An 18919-nucleotide genomic window follows, 5' to 3' on the forward strand; every position below is an offset into this window, starting at 1 on the left:
GCCGAGAAGTGTGGCCCCCAGGACTCCATGGGAGACAGCCCACCCCAGCCCGGCACTGGGGAGCCTGCACCAATCCTGGCATGGCCGCCTTAGAGCCCTGAGACCTCGGACAAGTGGCCTTCTGAATCCCAGTGTCCTCATCTGTAAAACAATTATGGCCCCAGAGAAAAAACTCTGAGAAAATGTGATTATGGCAGCTAATGGGTGAAGAGCACTCAGCGTTCACCCAACAACCCCCCCAACACACACACACACACACACACACACACACACGCACACATACACACACACACACTCACCCCAAACCACTACCAGGCGGTTATTCACTGGCCATTCGCCAAGACGATAAAGACCTCCATTTTCACCAAAGCTCAGTAAAGACGGGTAAAGCAGGACCAGGGCAGTGTCTTCACCTTCCCTTGTCTCTATTATTCACATTATTCACACTTCCCCAAAACACAGGCTGAAAACCAGCAGGCCCATCAGAAATCCCAAAACTTAATGCGCGATTTCTGAGAAGCGCTGAATGGCTACGTTACACTTACAGCCCTGCAGTGGCTGTGCTTAAAGCGAGGAAACTGAGGCAGAGCGGAAGTGACTTTCTTCCCAAAGTCACAAAACAGGTAGCCCAGCTGAACCGGGACCTGACCCCAGAGAGCTCCAGCCCTGCCTGACCAATGCGGGCGCTACAAGAGCCAGGCCCCGGAGGAATTTCTGAACGACAGACCACTCGCACCATAGTACTGTAGTCATGGCAACCGAAGTCTTAACAACTTTGGCATTTCCACAACCTTTGATTGATCCAGCTCTCAAAATTAACATTACAATGAAACAGTATTTGCATTTAATTTATTTTAATTGGCTTTTACATAACTAAACGTCTCAGTTTCACCCTTAATAACAACAGGGTGAGTTTTTAATAGTGGGACCCTTAAAACAGCGAGATGAAAGCTAATAATTTTAAATTTTTGTGTTTGGAAAAATTCTTCAGACTCTAGAAGTACATTTTGCTTAATTCTTTTTTTTCTGAGAAGACAGCAGGACCTTTTGCATGCTGAAGTTCATCCTTTAGACTGTTCTTGCATCACGTTTAAAAATTAAAGAGGAGGATGCTCTTGGTGCGTTAGTTCAGGGTGTGTGAAGCAGCAACAAAGGAAGAGCGTCTGAGCTCCAGGAGGACTGAGGTTTTCGGGGTTTTTCCCAATGATGTGCCCTCAGGCGTAGAAGAATCCCTGGCATACAGTAGGCATCCAATAACTCTTAGTTGAATGAATGAACATGGGCTAATTCTCATCACCTGAGATCAAGTGTACAGAGCACGGAGGACAGTGCCCGTTACTTGAGTTGACTGTTTTCATCATAATTGAGGGGCAGTTCGTGCCTGGAGAAGGTGGTGCACTTCTGGGCCTGTAAGGATAAGGGGTGCAGGAGAGAGGGAAGGGACCTCACCTGGAGGCCAACACCCATAACTGCCCAGGTCACCACCGCCCCAACAATTCCACTGAACATCCATCTCCCGCAAGCGCCAGTTCCAGGCCTGATGCAAAGCCCAGCAAGGACTAGAGAGGTGAACGAGACACGTTTGGTCTCTGCTCTCCAGGGATTCTGTCTACTGGGAAGAAAGACACATTTTTTAAATGCCATTCCCCCCAGAGGGGCTCTAACACCGACAGTAGAGCACAGGTGCACAGGAAAAGGGATCACCCAGCATGAGAAGCCCTGCTTGCTTCTTGAAGCATGCATGGGTGCTCGCCAGGTGGGGGTCAAGGATTCCCAGCAGAGGGAACAGCATGTGCCAAGGGCCGGAGGTGAGAGCGTGACAAGGAACTGCCAATCAATGGAGTTCAAGATGTGGGCATGGGGGATGCAGGGCCGGAGGAGAGGTAAGGCAAGGTCACACGCAGGGCTTCTCAGGCCATGCTTCCAGTGGGGACTGTGCTCTGTGAGCAAGGCTGTGAGACTGTGGAGCAATGTGGCCCACTCTCACAGGGGCTGTGTGGGGAATGGGTCTGGGGGGGAGATGGGGGAGGGGGGGAGGCTGGGTCAGGAGACGGGCTGGAAACTGACAATAATGCAGGCAGGTGACGGTGAGTGCAGCACAGGACCGGTGACGTTGGAGGGACTGGGATCCATGGGGGCATGGTGGGGAGGGAGGTGGGGTCTTGATCTTGATGGCTAACCTAGAGACCAATGTGATAGGATGGAGGGAAAGGAAAGCTGAGAGGCACTAGACTGTCTCCCAGGCTTGCCTGTGTCTCTGAGCAGGCAGTGGTCTCTCTAGGAGACCTGGGAATAGTATATTGCGTCTTGGACATTCCATCATACAACATAAAACCCCACAAGCAGTGGCTTAGACAAAAAAGGCTTTGCTTTGTGTCCAGGGCTCGGGCAGTGGTTCAAGAATGCCATCAAGTACCCAGCGTCTTTTCCTGCTCTATTATCCTTAGCTCATGGATTTCAGCCTCGTGGTCATAGCATGTCTGCCCTACTTCCATTACATCTGCTTTCCAGGCAGGAGCAAGATGGATGGGCCAAAATCCTTCTGTCCTGGGACTTTGGCTTTGTATTCAGGAAGGGAACTGGGATAGGAGAGCGTGCCAGCGGCCCTGAACTGATATCTCACTGGCCCCAACTCACTGGGTTCTCCTGGCTGGAAGGTGGCTGGAAGGTGAAGCCATAGTTGCCCAACCTCTGAGAGGAGGGGCCCTCGCACTTGCTGTTCCCTGTGCCTGCCATCCTGCCGCCCAGCTTCCACATGGCCGGCCCCTCACTTCTTTCCAGTCTTTGCTCAAACGTCACCTTCCCAGGCCTTCTCTGACCACCCTATTTCATTCTCACCCACCCATTGTCCAATACCCCCACCCCTTCACTACTTTCTCATCTTCACTACTTCACTACAGTCTCATCACCTTCCAAGTATTACTACATTATACTCCATAATCAGCTTATTTAGTTTACTGTCTGTTGCTCCCAGCTAGAAACATAAGCCCTCAGAGAGCAGGATTTCTGTCTGGATCATTCTCCTAGCACCGAGTCTGGCACAAAGCAAGAACTATGTGAACGAGTGAATGAATGAATGAATGAATGAAGAGCTCCGACACGGGGCCAGCTAATAGGAGAGCACCTTTCCCTACCTAGGGATTCTCTTTCCACCATGCCCAGGCTCTGCTTGAGAGGAGACTCCTCAATACATGAGCCCTGCCCCAGGAGCCCCCAGACGGGAAGACAGATGAGACCCACATCTGAGAGGCGACTGGGCAGGACTAGAGCCTTGCAGATGGCGGGGCCATGGGAGCCAGAGAAGCGGTGCCCCAGGAAAAGCAGGGCACCTGAGTTGGCCCAGGGGGCTTCCTGGAAGAGGCTGAGCAAGGCTGGGAGCCATGAGGGCGGTTTGGGAGGGTGCAAGGACCAGAGAGTATCCCAGGCAGGAGGTCAGTGTGAAGCAAACGCTCCTCTCCTCAAACGATCGCACTGAGAATCAAGGTAAGCTCCCTTTCCCCCACAACCCAAAACCCAAGCCCACGATGAGGAGTCCCCCGCAGCCCAGGACCAGCTCCCTCAGCAAGGAAAAGTCAGAAGTGAAAAAGTCCCAGGACTCTCACACCACAAGTCCCCACCCCCCTGCCCCTCTGTCCCTCTGGTCCCCGACAAAGGTGACCACCGAGCCGGCTGTAGGGGGAGGAGGCTTAAGGGGAGCTACTTGCTAAATATATGCTCTGATGTGAGCCAAGCTGTCCATATCTGAATACGTGTTTTTAATCCGAGCAGTAAGTTCCCAGGCTGCCCAGCACACAAACAGCCAGTCACTCCCCTGCCTGGCAGACGGGGAGATGGAGCAGATCTGATGCTCCAGGAGGACAGGTGAGCAGACACAAATTTCCACGTCCTTTGTAAGGCTCGGACAATACATTTTCCTGGCCCCTTCTGTGGGCTGACATCTTGCAGGAGGAAAATGAAAACCACAGGTTGACCCCAGACTGGGCAAAGGAAAAGGGCAGAAGACTTGAAACTCAATTTCCACAAGGGGAGCCACAAAGACCCAGCAAAGAAACCTGCTGTTTTAGACAATCGTGTGTCAGGGGTGGCAGGATGTGAATACAAAGATTGATGATGGTGACGGTGATGGTGCTGGTGCTGGTGGTGCTGGTGGTGGTGGTGCTGGTGCTGGTGCTGGTGGTGGTGGTGGTGGTGGTGGTGGTGGTGCTGGTGCTGGTGGTGGTGATGGTGCTGGTGGTGGTGGTGATGGTGGTGGTGGTGGTGCTGGTGGTGGTGATGGTGCTGGTGATGGTGACAATCCTTACATTTACACAGCACTTTAGAGTTTACAAGAGGTCTAACGGCTACTTTCACAACAATCCTGGGAGGGAGGTTTTCTAATTCCCATTTCACAGGCGAGGAAACAGATGCTCCAGGGCAGTGCCCCGGCAGACCCAAGGGACCTGCCAGGAGGAGGCCATGGTGGGTGCTGTTTGAGTGGGTGCTGTTTGAGCCTCGGGGAGGGGAGCAGGATAGAAACAGAGTCCACAAAGGGGCTTTTTTCCTTTAAAAAGAACAGTCTGTTCACATCAGATTGTAAGGAAGTCAGTCCAGCATCAAGAAGAGGCATCTCGAGTCTGCGGTCACCATCCACTGGAGTTCAATGAGGCAGACATCTCTCCGCCCAGGGCATCTGGGGCCCGAGGCTTGTTTTCTTGCTCAGATCGCGGCATCCTCTGTGGCTGGAGGACGAAGCTCGCCCATCCAGTCACTGCGCCCACAGAGGCTGGAGTCTACCACTTTCTTAACAGACGCTGATGTCCAGCACAGCCACCAACTCTGTTCCACGCCCATGTGCAGCCTCTTGAGTCTGTGATGAGCCCACTCAAGGCCCCCACCAGTTAACAAGCTTGTGCGTAACAGGCCATCCAGTGTGGGGATGCAGTCGGCCTTTGCTTACTACAAACCCACAGAAGGGAGGAAAAGGAGGGGACGTGCCTTCTGCTAATGAAGCGACTGCAAAGAAACACACGGTGGGAGAGAGAGAGGCAGCGATGCACACTGTGGGCCACCAGCTGCTGATGCTGTGGGAGCTCTGTTTCCGTGGGGTCTGAGGATGCTGAAGCCAAACTGCACGAAAGGAGAAAGGAAACTGCCAGGTATTTGACAATACCCAGAAGTGCAAAGAGCTTTCTACACAGTTAACTGTCAAGTGATTGCCTTTAGAAATGATTAGATGCAGAGGGACCCCAGAATAGGCATGAATAGGAATTTTTTTTAGTGTATAAAACTATGAGAAGCAGACTGATAAAGCACTGTTCTACATTCTGGAAAATGCCTATGAACAAGAACAGATCAAATGAAGCAGTTGCTGTACCAGCCCTCCAACAAGCCCAGGCCCACTCACCCCATGGGACAGGGAGAGGGGTTCTGGGCCCACAGTGTGGCAGTGGCTGCCGCATAAGCCCAGGGCCCCTCCTTGGCTTCCCGCTGTCTTGGGTCACAACCACACAACCATAATATAAGCTTCACAAGGGCAGGGCCCCAACATCTTGTTCACCGTTGCATCCCCAGGGCCGAGAGCCAGGCTTGGCATACAACATGTAATTGTTGAACTAACTGGTTGAATCTTACATGGTAATCATCATTCACACTAAAAAGAGCATTGCTAGCTTTATTAAAAGATTTTGTTCTGGTTGCTGTTTCAGGATAGGTGTTCCCTCGACGCATTTAAGTGTTTTGGCAGGAAAGGTAGGGTTACGCAGCATTAATAATTAAGCAAACAGAATGGAGGGCAAAATTATGTCAGAAATCACTATGTAAGACAATGAAACATATGACCTTTATTTAGAAAAGTTTAATCACATACACAATTTCAGAAATATCATATAAAATGAGGCTTATTCCTTTTCTAAGACAAATGGGATACCCAGGAAACCACAGGGACACACCCGGTCTCCATGGTAACCGACCTGTTTCCAGTGACAGGAGAGCTTCCTTCCTGCCTCTGTGTGGAATCTTGCAATAAACTGAGGACCCAGCTTTCAAAAATAATTTCTAAACACTGGAACCATACTAATTTCTTTTTAAATATGGTTTCCTTATGATGAAGATCCTGAAATAATTTAGCAGATGTGTATGGAATTTTGCTGACAATTATATTTTCTTTCTCAAGATCATAAATACGGACAGCAAACTATAAAAATGTGACTTTTTAAAATTTCTAATCCAAGAAACTATAAGCAGACACTGAGCTAGTAGCAAAGGCAACTTCTGGTTTCTTACATTTTATAGCAGTATTATTTGCCTGGAGACACGGCCCAGCCCCCAGAATCTCTCTCCTTCATTCACCCTGAAATCAAACTTTCATATTAGCCAATGTTTCTGATGGTTGGCCTCATCTTCATAACTTTCCACTGCTGACTCAATATCCTGGACTCAGATTAAACCTCTGAAAAATGATGGGAATAACAGCCTAAGAAGTCTTTGGAAGAATGCCACCGAAAGTCAGACATGGCCTTAAAAAGTCTAAGAAGGCCCTGCTTACCAGCCAGTAAAGACAGTCAACCCAAGATCAACCCAAGGTCAACGTAACACCAACTCAACATCAACCCAAGGTTAACCTAACACCAACCCAACATCAAGCCAATTTCAACCCAAGGTTGGAGGCAGGAGCAGCACAGGGAGGCAGTAAGGATCAATCCCAGGAGTCCTCCAACTCACAGGAGCTAAAGACCAGCAGTTTCACTCTTGGGGGCTCATGAAGGAAGGGCAGAGACGGGGAACAGAGAGGTTATGTTCAAAAAGGGAACTGAAAAACATTAGCCTGTAGACAAACAGTAAGAAGATTATTCCTGGAAGAGGGCCACGCACAAACACCTGGTGATGAGAAGAGAAGGAAAAGAGGAGCAATGGAAAACAAAGGCAGGGACAGGTGGCCTGGACATCAAACCACCTCATCAAACCAAGGTCAACACGGCAGGAGCCATGCAGCCTCCCTCCAGGTCAAGAAACACAGTGAACGCCCAAATTCAAGCAAGCAAAATAGAAGAAACACATTCTAGATCATAAACAAACTCGACCCTCCGCCATGTTGAAATGGTGAATTTCTTGGAAGGCTCGCAACGTTTTTCTTTATATCCCAGTTAATAGAGTTACTCGGTTTTGAATTTGGATGAGATTAATACATTCTAATGATGTATTATGATAAATTTCCATTAATTCAAATTATCACAAGTATGGAATTTGTGGGTTCCAGCCAGCCAGTCTGACTATAAAAAGAAAGTTTGCTAAGCAAATTAAGGGGGGAAACAATGTTACCAGAAGAAAGCATTCTTGGGGTTCCTTTTAAAACCTTTTTTTTTTCAAATTGTAAGAGTAATACATGTCCATTGGTGAAAATTTAGAGTGTAGAGAAACACGAAAAAGCAGGAAAGAGAAATCACTCACGATTCCACCAGACTCAACCACTGTTAGCAGTTTGGTAAACTTCCTTCCCATCTATTTTCTCTGACTTTTTTTCCTTCCCAAACATAATTGAAATAAAACTGTCTGTACAGTTCCACATCTTGCTTCCCAGTCTAGTATTTAGGAGAAATATTTAAATTGCTTATTTTGAACCCCTTTAGCAAAAGTACCTAGTACCTACTAGCCTACTACCACAAATGTGCTCATTTCAAAGAATTCTTAGTAATTCATTAAAAAGACCAATTTGAGGTGAAATCTGGTCAGGAGTTCGCATTAATACATACACTTTTGTCTGAAAATAACACAATTACTTGTCTGCTACAGTACTCCCTAATTCTGACTTTTCTCTTATTTACAATTAGTCAAAACAAGTTCAGGCCACCAGTGTCTTATATAATCAGGGTATGACCACCGAGAAAGAACAGAAAGGCACCATTACAATGAGGAGGGCAACATCCTCTGCACTGGTTTTTCTTGGAGAGTGTTCTCTCAAAGGAAGAGTAAAACAGCTTCCGAATACGGCACAGAATTCAGAGCCTAAGAACGGAGCTCAACCGCCAAGCTTCTTCTGTGCTCCCACAGTGAACACCCCACTGAAATCACTCACCTCGTACCAGGAGCCCATCTTCTTAAGCTCAGATTCTTTAACATGAAGCCCCGTTCCTGGCACAGAGAGTCATGAGAAAGTGTTGAATGGATGGAGGGGTGGATGAAACATACAGAGTTCATCTCCCTAACTTCAGTACCCTCTGGCCCTACCCCTTCCTTCTAAACTGTGCTCCACCAGTTGGTTCAACATTATCAGTTTCTTCTGAATTATGATGCCAGCTCTTAAGACGGCAGTTGCTAAGGTATCTGTGTTTTCTAAGAGGTTCATTTTTTTCGTAGTCAGTTTAGCTATGAAAATTCTCACTATATTTATGTTGGATGTGCCCTACCAAGTCAAGTTTACATTTTTAAACATTTTTCCTGAATTGTAGAGCTGACCGAGAATTTAGATGTTATCTAGCTCTAAGCCCCACTGGACAAATGAGTAAACTGAGATCTGGAGAGGAAAAGCCACCCACGCCTAGTGAAAGCCAGACATTAATAATGGGATAGGGGTCACTCCACGAACCCATAAAGCCTAACGGCTTCCAGACCCCTGTCCTGCAATTTTAATGCATGTGTGAAACACTCGTCTATCAGCAAGGAGCATGGAAAACGGCACTAGTGCACCAACCTGCCCAGTCACACATTCAGGCCTGCAAAGCAAGCCCCTTCAGTGGAGATGTCCCAGCTCAAGGGAGAGAGAGAATTCCTACTTCCTCTGCCTTTTTGTTCTATTCGGGCCTCAGTGGATTAGATGAGGTCCACCCACATCAGTGAGAAGATCTTCTTCACTCGGTCTACTGATTCAAATGCTAATTTCTTCCCGAGACAACCTCACAGACACACACACAAATAATGTTTTACCATCTATCTGGGCATCCCTTAGACCAGTCAAACTGACACATAAAATTAACCATCGCAGGTGGGATTTTCCAAGAATCTTCCAGATCAGTGATTCTCATGAGGCCACTTTCAGAGTAACATTCCATCATCCACCCATTTGGGATCTCTATGCCTAACATCATCCTGTCCTAACTCCTCCCATTACCTCCCTAACAGTAGGGCCCACCCCCACCCCCACGGAAAGAGCAGCTAATTCAGCCGCAATGGGTTATGTGATGCAGTGGCTCAAATGTTGGGAAGCAATACTGAGACTTGATGATGATGATAGTAGTGATGGTGATGGTGATGGTGAAGGTGATGGTGGTGATGGTGGTGATGATGGTGATGGTGATGATGGTGTTGGTGGTGATGGGGATGGTGGTGATGGTGAAGGTGATGGTGGTGATGGTGGTGATGGTGGTGATGATGGTGATGGTGATGATGGTGTTGGTGGTGACGGGGATGGTGATGGTGATGACAGTGATGGTGATGGTGGTGACAGTGATGGTGATGGTGGTGACAATGGTGATGGTGGTGATGGTGATGGTGAGGATGAGGATGTGGTTGTACTGGGAAGCCAGCAACTGGCCCAGGACAAGACACAGGGGAAGGAGCTATGGGTCACAGTGAGACCTTTGCACTGCCAGGGGTCTCTGGCCTAGAGAACTTGGAATTCCTTATCTGTGCTACACCTCCCCTCCTCCCACTCCCACCAACAATGGTGAAAATAATTCCCAAATGCATAAGCTTTCACCTTACAGCTAGCTGAGAACAATCAGCCAGGCCATATTGTTTCTAGGTCAGGTAAGAGCAATCACCAAGAACAGATGCTAATAAAAGCAGCAATTCGTTATGCCGTCTTCAGAGAGAAAGGAGAGGGACAAGCCCTCCCCAGAGAATAAGAACAGATCCATGTGCCAAAGGTCTGGCGTGAAGCAAAGCCAGGCCCGAGCATCTGTCCGAGGCCTGTTTCTACCTTCACTTACTGGGAAGAAAGACACCCAAAGAGGCCAAAGCGGCCCCCACGTTTTCTCTCCACCCCTGGAAGCCAGGCCACGCTGTCCAGGCTGCGCCACCAAGCACGGGATGGGCACCACACAACTGCAGGATTTTTAATGAAGCCTCATTCCTGCCACTGCCACCCCACGCTCCAGCAGGGCTGAGAGAGAGAGAGAGCGCACTACCAGTCCTGCCTGCCCACGGCCCTGCCTCGCCCCACAGCTGGCGGCAGGCTTCCCTGGACATCCCACGCTCACTCTGCCAGGAGTGACTCTCCAATCACACATGCAGATATAGATCACTGTATGATGTTGGAAATGACTTTTTTTTAAACCCAGGTGATTGATTTTGAGAGGTTCTCATTTCCCTCCAAAATGAATCACAGCACAGCAAAAAGAAAGGATGGGAGTGAGAGGGAAGGGTGGGGAGCTGTCGTCAATTCCACTTTCTGGAAACATCTGTTAAATGTATAGAGGAAGCAGAGACCTGAGCATTTTGCTGCTGGAGGGAAAAAAGCGCCGTGATCCATACACACCACTGCACAGAATCGTAATTCCGACAGTGATCCCAGGAGTCCCCGTTCAGCCCGCTGGCACACCAGCGTGAACGCACGCAAACTCAATAAATGCTTTCCAAGCGCTCAAGCAGGGAAGGGATCAAGAGGTCCAAGCCTCCTTATGTCTGAGGAATAACCTGCAGATCTCTTTGTGCAGCCCCCCATGTTCAGGGTCACCGTGGCTGCATCAGGGACCCTGAGAGATGCTCCTCAGAGGACACAAGCTGGGACAATCTAAAATGGCAGCTCTCCAAACTCCAAATCATGGCCCTCACCGGCTCCCTTCCAGGAGCCTTCACACACATGTTCACAGGTTCACACATCGAATGCCTTGTTACTACAGTCTGGGTCAAAACATGGCTAAGAAACCTGAATTTGAAAAGAAATACTTAGTGGCAGAGGAGGCATTGCCACCCAAGAACATTTGAATAGCAACAGCACCACCACCATTTACCACAGACATGTGAGCAGCCAGAACACTGTGCACCCAGGTCTCACGTGACTATCTGAGGTGGGCCTAGAACCCCTCTGGACCTGAGCAAACGCAGGCACAGAAAGCATCACCCAGCCAATAAACAACACAGCAGAGACTGACTTGAACACAGGTCTGCCTGACCCCAACATCCCTGATCTTTCCCCTGGGATATTTTGCAAAATAAGGTCTAACAACCCTGATCGGAGAAAAACAAGACACTCTTAAGGTCCACCGTGAAAGTTCTCTACATCAGTGGGAGAGAGAGACCACCTGTGATCTGGTGGTCTATACAGCAGACCCAGATCAACCTGTATACACTGAGTATACAATTTCTGTGTCTCAGACTGAGCATCTGTAAATGGGGTCTCCTCCTCTGCTACTCCCTTCAAGAACAAAAAGGATGCAGGAAGAGAAAGTCTTCCGAAAGGCACAAGGTATGGAAGTGCACTCACCCCCTGGCTCCCCAAGGGCCTTCCTCTCTCCCTATTTACCAGGAGACCTCTCTACACGCACACACACTTACACTGAGTCACTCCTACCTGGCCAGCTGTGAGCCAGGTCCTGGGGCAACTGAAGATGTGTCATGAACCACTCACGCCCTAAAAGGAGTTTACATTGACTGGGAAGTGATGACAAGAAAAACTGAACAATGGCCCAGGAAAAGCCCCAGAAGGGACTAACCTTACTACCAAATGGGGGCAGAAAAGAAAGTGACTTCGTTTAATTCTTGGTTCTTCTACTTTCTGCCAATGGCTTTGGGCAACTTATTTTGCTCTGAGCATCCTCGATTTTTTCATTTAAAAAATGGGTTTGATCCCATTTGCCTCACATGTTCTTGCTGAAACAAGAGAATGTCTGTAGCAGGGCTCCACATCACAATTACACACTCTGTACTTAAAATTTCAATGCTTTGCTGGATACTCAGGCATTCGCAAAAGAAACATGAGGAAAGCAACCCCAGTCGGTCCACCAGCATGCCTGGGTGTAGCACAGAGCCCAGTGCTGAGCCAGGTGCAGGGATGAGGGGCCAGCATGGCCTGCTCACTGTGCCAAAGAGCTCACTATCCTGCAGGGAGACAAGACACAGCTATCTCATAGGTGTTGAGGCAGCAATCAATTCTAACTGGAAGATTCCAGGAAGGCCGCACAGAGGAGGCCCTTGAGCCAAATCTATTACAGAAGAGACAGGAAGAAAAGGCAAATCTAGACAGACAGAAAGCCGATTGGTGGTTGCCTGGGGCTGGGGGTGGGAACAGCGAGTGACAGCAAATAGGAACGAGGGAGCCTTCCAGGTGATGGAAATGTTCTAAAACTGGACTGTGGTGACAGTTGCACAACCTGGTAAATTTACTGAAAAGTAATGAATTGTACACTTAAAGTGCATACACTTCATGGTATATATATTATAATAACTCCATAAAGCTGTTAGTTAAAAAAAATTTTTAAGGATGAGTAGGAGTTTAGTCGATGAAGAAGTCTGGGTGGGAGAGAAGAAAGGCGGGCGCTGGAACAAGCCGGCCTCGCCTTGCCCTGGCAGTACCACCTCCAGCCACTCCACTCCCCCATCTCCCTCCCAGACACCTGCACCCCATCCCGCGTGTCAGCTTAGATGATGCTTCTCCCGGAGGCCCCCTGGCCTTCGCACGGGGTAGGTGCTCCCCTCCAAGGCTCCACAGGCTTGTTTGATAGTCTCCCCACCCCCAGCCCAAGACCAAGCTTGGCTCAGGCAGGGAAGAAGCCTGTGTCCAGCTTTCAGAGCCCAGCTTGGAGCAAGGCACACAGGGAGTGTTCAAGAACATTTACTGAGGAAGAGAATGACCCGGAGGGTGGCGGGGGTGGAGAGTGAGATGATGAAATCTGTTTTAAATGTTGACCTGATGATAGCATGACCACAGCAAAGGAACTGGAAGCTGGGCTCCAGCTAAGGGATGAGAAGGCTTTGCTCTGCAGGAAGAAGAGGCGGCGAGGGGATGGGGAGGAGGAGTCAGGGCAACAGAGGACTGAGGGATTCGATGGGTAGAGAAAGAAGGGGAACACGCCTGAGATTTCTAGCTGTAACAAACAAGTAGGCAAGAGTCATGCACCCTAACAGTGAGAAATCAGGTTCGGTGTGGGGTTCTGGGCTCTGCTTTGATGTGCAGGAGCGCGAAGCCCACATGACAGTGTTGGGTCTGAGCCCTGGGAGAGCTCAGGTCTGCTCACCTGCCAGTGCACAGCCATGAGCGCAGGTGGCGGGAGAGTACTCACTACAGGGCCTGACTGAGGGGACACAGAGCAAGGGAAGATTTCTGCGAGGGCAACAGGGTATTGAGGCAATCAAGGAAGGCTTCTGAGAGGGGAACCACGCACCCTGAAAGCCTTCTTCCTGTCTTCAAGATCAGGGCAGCTTGATCCATGGAGTAAGAATTTAACAATCCCGAGTGTTTCTTAGCCAAGGGCCAGAGAGCCATCACTAGCTCCTCAGAGACTTCTTGTCTCCCCAACCCCAGTCTCCTGGCTTCCGGCCAACCGGGGTTGCACCTCAAGCACTGAAAAGAAACAAATACCCAGAAAGCACAGCGGCTGGATTAGCACTTGGCCGGCAAAGGTAAATGAGAAGAGCCCGAAGAAGGCATCTGCTGCTCCGGTGCAGGCAGGGGAGGGCTGCAATAGGAAGGGAGCTGAGAGCTCTCGGAAGGTGTCTTTAGTTAGTCATGCCTCATAAATGCAGATATGAAGCTTTGCCTCTGAAATTCAATTATACTTGAAACGACAGAGCCAAGATAGGGCTTTCTTAAAGGATTTACTGTGCTTTTCAGATGATTAAAAAAAAAATTCTTTAGACTTGCACCTTGCTCATCGGCACCTAAGAAATGTTCCACTTGTCAAACTGTATTGATTACCTGAAGTTACATTAAAACCCATGCCACTAAGGGCCGGCCCGGTGGCGCAAGCAGTTAAGTGCACATACTCCGCTTCGGCGGCCTGGGGTTCACAGGTTCGGATCCCGGGCGCGCACCGACGCACTGCTTGTCAAGCTATGCTGTGGCGGCATCCCATACGCCCTGATGCATTGCTTGTCAAGCCATGCTGTGGCGGCATCCCATATAAAGTAGAGAAAGATGGGCATGGATGTTAGCTCAGAGCCAATCTTCCTCAGCAAAAAAAAAAAAGAGAGAGAGAGAGGAGGATTGGCATCAGATGTTAGCTCAGGGCTGATCTCCCTCACACACACACACACACACAAAAACCCATGCCACTAGATTCCAATCTTTTTTTTTTTTTTAGTAGAAAGTGATTTGAAAGAAGCATTTTTTCCATGAGGCAGGTGGCACCAAGAGACCCCCCAAGCCTGCTCCGCTATCTCCATGGACAATTACTCTCTGTCATACGCTGATGAGAAACTCAACCCAAAGGGAAGAGGCCAAGAGCCAGGTGAGATGCCCAGATGCACGGCCTTACAACTGGGCAGGAAAACCATGAAGAAACCCAGCAAGACTGTGGGAGAATGGTGAGTCCCAAAGCAGAGCCTGAGTAAAGTCTACAAGTGCCTTCCTTCCCCAGGCACAATGACATGAAGGGCTGACAAACTAGCAAAATACACATAATCCCTATCAAGTCTGGGCTGGCAACTCAGAAACTGGAAGTATAATCCCACAACAAACAAGCACAGTTTAGGGCTTGCTGGAATGCTAAGTTCTAATACAAACCTGATCCCAATCTAAATAAAATTTCAGCTGTCAAGAAGCTTACTCTTTGGTGCCAAGTAAACTCTGGGGGTCCTTATTAGTATCCTGGATTATCACCGGTTCCTAAGTGACCTTGGCACTTTACCACTTAGGAGTGGCAAGACAGGGTCTTGGAATAAGTCGGGGGGAAGGACTGTAGGAGTAAGGGGGAGACAGCCCTGGTGCATAAACACTCAACACGATGTTTTATGTGAACGGCAGCCCTTGGAATTGTGCACACGGAGCCCTGCAGGCAGTGAGTGCGAGCCCCAGAAGCCAGCACTAGCACTTCACCAGGATGAAACCCCACAGCAGCTCCAGGGAGAAATGGAGCTCGGTGAGTACGAGGCCCCGGCTGGGGAGTGTGCGCCAAGGGGAGTCCACTCCTTGTCCTTCAATAGCTTGTATTTCTAATTCTGCACAGCCCCGTGGCCAGAAAGGGGCATTAGGATAAATTCTGAAGGAATTTGTCCAAGCTCTTTTATTTCTCTCAGAGTGTCTCTCTAGGAGGGCTTGTTGGAAATGAATGGATCCTTGGCTAGAGATTGGGCAAATCTCTGTTCTTTCCGGGTTTTGACTTAGTCTTGTTTCTCCACAAGTCGAGTGACCTTCCGGGCATCTGAGACCCAGTGCCAAGTCTCCCAAATTATTATTGCCCATTGACATCTATTTTCCACCTTACAGAAAGCGTAACAGTGGAACTCAAAGGAAGCAGGCAAGGCTAGAACGAGGTACCACATCCCACGTCCCCTGCAAGGGACAGGCAGGGGCCCTGGGCCTTCCCTCCGGCACATTATTCAATAAAACCTCAAGAGCTCAGTAATTACAGGCACTTTCAAAAGTGAAACAGAAATAGATCTAGGGCCAAAACATTGGTTTGCTTGAGACAAAGGGCCGGTTTTAACTAGGGGGAAAAAAAACCACTAGCTTTTGGTCTGTCTACTGAGCTGAGAAAGCCAGACTGATTTTCTTTTTTAATACTATTACCGAATCTGATTATGGGGAAGAGAGTAGGATTCAGATCAAAAGCCCTTTTCTCCTCTAGGACACAAAATCATTTTACGAAACAGAAAAAACAGGTTGCCTTCTAAGTGTGCCCCTGACACCAAATCAGGATGAAAAATTAGCTTTTTCAGCTGCCCCCGCCTGCCATCACCGCTGATATCTCAGGGCTCCGGTCCTGGCAGAAGACACACTGAAGGACCAAGCCAGAGGTTTCTACTCCTGTGTCATAAAAGCCTGCAAAGGATTCCAGTTTCCCTGAAAACAGCAACGGATGCACCTGATACTTGGAGTGCGTCTCATACCCACATGCAGCCTGCCCATGTCCCCATGCCCCTGCCCATTCCCAGCCAGCGCTCCATTTTGAGATCCTCCTGCACCATGAGGCTGGCTGCTCCCTTGGTGAAAGGTTATTTGTTTTTCCGACGGGAAAGGGTCCTGAGAGGAACAAACCACAGACACAGAGAGAAGGAATCACTGGCTCTGGCAGGAGGCGGCAGGGCAGCCCAAGCCAGCTGGCCCAGCTGGGTGTGAGCAAGCACTGCGGCGTGGCTGGCAGGACTCCTGAGTATGAATCGTGGTTAGAGCTGTGTGCATTCACTGCGGTTCAATGTTATGAGTACTAGGTTTCAAACTAAATATTTTAAAAATTACGGTGGGGGACTAGAATAAAGGGTCCCACGCGGATCTCAGCCTCCTGCATAAGGCTGATCTAAGGGGGGGATGGGCGGGGAGAGTTGGAGGGTGTCCAATGCCGATGGCCAAGGCAGGTCTCGCCGTCCTGACAAACACCCTCCTCTAGGAGGAATCCGTGTTGGCCCAGAGGAAAAGGGGTGGCCTTCAGCGTGACCAGGCCCGGGGTGGGGGATGCCCTGGGAGCCCGAGATCCGTCTCTGCGGCGAGCGCCACTTTCACACCTTGGCTCCCGGATTCCTCGAGCTGCACGCCCCGGGGTCTCGCACTTGTTGAACAAAAGGGATCCCGACTCCCGCAGCCACTGCCTTCGGCCAGGAGAGGGACCCGCTCGGGCGCCGGAGCCTTCGCGGCTGGAGAATGGCCGGCGCCCGGCGCTGCGCGCTCCTACACACCCGAGGCGGCGCCGCCGGGGACGCGCGGCGAGGAAGCGGCTCACCCGGCAGCCTAAACTTTCTCGAATCTCGGTGCTTAGCCGTTAAGTTAGGGCCCTGAGAAAGGCACAAACCACGCGCGGAGTGGGGGGATTATAAGATCACCACCCACGATAAAGAAAACAAAGATTTTTTAAAAAGAGAGACGCTAATTAATTAACGTAGCACTACTACGTGCCAGGCACTGGCCAAGAGCTATCTGGAGTGCGTTCTCATTTTAACTGTCACGACAGACCGCGAGGGAGGAACTGTCCCCATTCGATACAGAAGCAAACTGCAACCCGGGAAGATGGTGTGTCTGCCCCAGGTCGCAGTGCGGGTCACGGCGATGCCAGGGCTCCTAACTCCGGAGCTGGGCTCTGTCCATCGCTCCTCGGCATGGGAAGGAGGGAGTGGATGGCCGCCGCGCGGGTCCCCTGCCCTGGCCAGGGCACACAGGCGACCCACGTGGGCCTCGCGGACCTGGCCCCCTGCTCCCGAAGCTCGCGCCAGCCCCCTCGGATCCCAGCTGTCCCCCGGGGCTCTGGAGCTCCGCACTGCGCTGGCCGGCGGGGACCGGAGGCTCCGCGCGTAGGACTGGACCGCCCACGCCCACCCCGCCGCCCGCGCCCCACGCACAGCCGCTCACACACGACACCTGCCCCGCACCGGTCCCCACCAGCAACTGCGCCCCAACACCCAATTCCACAAACGCAGCCCAAAATGTGCACACCCAACTGCACACACGGATGCCTACGAGGACGCGCCATTCCAGGGACACACCACCGTCCTCGGTCACCCACAACTCCACCGCGCAGAGAAACACAGGCACCCCCCAACACACGCGCGCGCGCGCGCGCGCACACACACACACACACACACGCAGAGAGCCTGATCGCAGCGCACCCCAGTGCACACGCCCGCACTCCCTGTAGCCCCGCAGCCCGCCCCTTCCCTACCTGCTCCGGCGCAGGACGCGGTCCGCCGGCTTCCCGAGCTCAAGTTCGGCGCCGCCGGCGCTGAGGCGGGCGCGGGCCGCTGCCCGGGACGAGCGCGCCAAGGCCAGAAAGGGTGGCTAGGAGCGCGGGCCTCCGTGCGTCCGCAGCCGCCACGCCGGCCCTGCGCTCATCGCCCCCCAGAAAGACAAAAGGAAGCCGGCAGCGAGGGAAGGAGCAACGAGGAGGAGCCGGTCCGTCCGCCGCCCGCAGCCGCCGCGGCCCGCCTGCCAGCCGGGAGAAGGAAGGGACGCGAGGGCGGGACCCGGAGGCGGGGGCCGGGGGCGGGGCGCGCGGCCGGGGCGGGCACTCGGGGCCCCTGCGGACCGCCCCCGCCTCGACCACGCCCCCAGGCTTAGCCCCGCCCGCCGAGCGCCGCTGCGGTCAAGCCTCCGTCCCTGGCCACGCCCCCTGCTGGCCTGTTGGCGCCGGGCGTCTGCCCTTTCCACGCTGGCGCCTCGCTCCTCTTTATGCAGTCTCGGCCCAGTCGAAGCGCTGACCCGATCCCGCCCCGCGCGGATTTCGGGGCAGAGCGGAGCCGAGCACTGGTTCCGCCTCCCTAACCCTTGGCCTCTGGCCCGCGGGTGTGGGAGAGGCCCGGAGGCGGTGCCCGGGGTCCCGCTCCCCCGCCTCCTGTCCTCTGCAGGAAGTGCGGCCCGGGTGGCCCAGAAGGGGAAGAGGCCAGAGTCTCCCCGGGCCGCCTGCTTGGCCCCTCTGGCACTCCCACCCCCTGTCCGGTGAGCAGATACCAACAACCTTCCCGCCCTGGTTCAGGGAAGGAGCCCGGGGTCGGGAGGAGGGAGACCCGAGTTCCAGTTCTGGCTGCCTTTGCTAACTCTAGGCCATTTGGACAAGTCCCTTAGACTCCCTCGGTCTCGGTTTCCCCACCTCTAAAATGGACAGAAGGAGGAGCAGGCTTCTTCAGGCCCTTCCCTCCCTAACGTGCTGTGGGTCTTCAGTCTCTACTCGCTGGTTGACATCTCAGTCCCGGGTCAGGTGGCCTGGGTCTCAGGGAGAGGCAGAAGTGCTCCCTGCGGACTTCCTCCATCCCTCTGCGATGGCACTTGCATCAGAGGGCAGGAATCAGGGACTGTGCTTCCCAGGCCCTTCGATTTGGCAGCTCCTGAAAATCTGGGCCCTAGATACACAATATATACACACCC

The 18919-nt window shown here is 51.6% G+C and overlaps 1 protein-coding gene across 2 annotated transcripts in view; it reads right to left on the minus strand.

The window, feature by feature from the left end:
- HPCAL1 (hippocalcin like 1) overlaps positions 1–17991 on the minus strand; it is a 117949-nt gene extending 99958 nt beyond the window's left edge. For both annotated transcript variants that reach the window (XM_058551808.1, XM_058551807.1), the window contains exon 1: positions 17721–17991. The gene's annotated coding sequence lies outside the window, so the exon portion shown is untranslated. The remainder of the gene's footprint in view (positions 1–17720) is intronic.
- Positions 17992–18919: the final 928 nt, after the last annotated feature.

Source organism: Diceros bicornis, chromosome 12, assembly GCF_020826845.1.
Source record: "Diceros bicornis minor isolate mBicDic1 chromosome 12, mDicBic1.mat.cur, whole genome shotgun sequence".
In the NCBI taxonomy this organism is placed as follows: Eukaryota; Metazoa; Chordata; class Mammalia; order Perissodactyla; family Rhinocerotidae; genus Diceros; species Diceros bicornis.